The sequence below is a fragment of the Panthera uncia genome, chromosome C2 (genome assembly GCF_023721935.1).
Source record: "Panthera uncia isolate 11264 chromosome C2, Puncia_PCG_1.0, whole genome shotgun sequence".
Taxonomy (NCBI): Eukaryota; Metazoa; Chordata; class Mammalia; order Carnivora; family Felidae; genus Panthera; species Panthera uncia.
The window spans coordinates 140984197-140985518 of NC_064810.1; the positions used below are offsets into that span (position 1 = coordinate 140984197).

The window sequence follows — 1322 nt, forward strand, 5'->3', positions numbered from 1 at the left end:
GCCTCAGGATCTAAGGCTGACTTCAGGGCCCCGGGGCCTGGCATCATGGAGCCTCTACATACGCAGACCCACCATGTGGTGCCTTGGTCTCCTCCATCTTGTTTTGTTTTGTCTAAGTGCTGCATGCCAGGCACCAAGATGGAGGCACTGCCCTCAAGATCACAGCATAGGGGGCATGACAAGCAAATCACCAACGCCTAGTGTAATCAGGGTTGAGAGATGGGGCTGAGGGTGTGGGAAGGGGTGTGATGGGGAGGCAAAGAAAGCTTCCCAGGGAGAGCCCTGGGAGAAGAGGGACTCCTATCGTGGTTCCACCACTGGCCCATGAACAGAAACACCCTGAGGCCGGGCCCTACTCTGCAAAAGGGCACTCTGTAAGCCACACAGCACCAGGTACCAGGAAGTAACACAAATCAGTGGAAAGAAAGATGTGTATGAAAGCTCCAGAGTTTGGAAAGGACAGGATGAGCTCTTCCAACATGGGGAAATGCTTTCAGCGGTTCCTCTCCCTATACTATCAATGACCAGGGCACTGGCAGCCCAGAGCACTTTTGAATGAAAGAGTCAAATGAAACTTTTGGAGCCTTCTCTTCCTCTTCATAGGATTCTATTGGATTTACATGACAGAAAACTCAAAATATCTGTGACAAAAGCCAGATAGGACTCAACTTCTCTAATCACATGAAAGAAATGTGAAGTAGACAATACCAACCAATATTGCCTTTCCATGAGAATCAGGGGCTCAAGTACCTGTTACTGCGGTGTTCTAATGATGATTTCCTATTTCCCTTATTCCCTGCATGCTTATTAATTGGAATGTTGTGAAGAACAGTTGCCTTTTCTTTCTTATTTATTTAATCTTTTCACAGGTCTTTTTCTTTCTTCTTTTCTTTCAATAACACTTCCTTTGCGGCATCACAAAAGGCTCCCAGGCTACTTTTTATTTTCCTTGTTCCAACACTGGAATCAACCACTTGTCCAAGAAACCCTGGTTTCTTTTATCATAGAACGGTATTTCAAAACCAAGATCTAGGTACTAGGTTGCTACTGGGATTTCATTGCTTCTGGGACTTATAAGTAGTCTTGGCTTGGAGAGATAGATAAATCGATAGCCATATTTGTCTATTTATCTATTATAACTCATGCAGACATGAATCTATATTTATTTGTTTCTATTCCTCTGTGTTCATGTTTAAAAAATCATGAGTTTACCGTGAGACTTTCTTCTTCAACACAGCACAATAGGGTTCTTCTTAGCATTACCTTTTGTTTATTTGTAACTTCTGTTCCTTCTATGACAACAAGAAATGTGGCTCTCCTTA

The 1322-nt window shown here is 43.3% G+C and overlaps 1 non-coding gene across 1 annotated transcript; it reads right to left on the reverse strand.

Annotated features, from left to right (window-relative positions):
* Positions 1 to 431: 431 nt before the first annotated feature.
* Positions 432 to 563, reverse strand: LOC125922224 (small nucleolar RNA SNORA71). The gene has a single exon (XR_007457647.1). It is a non-coding gene; the product is annotated as a small nucleolar RNA SNORA71 (small nucleolar RNA).
* Between the last annotated feature and the right edge of the window lie 759 nt (positions 564 to 1322).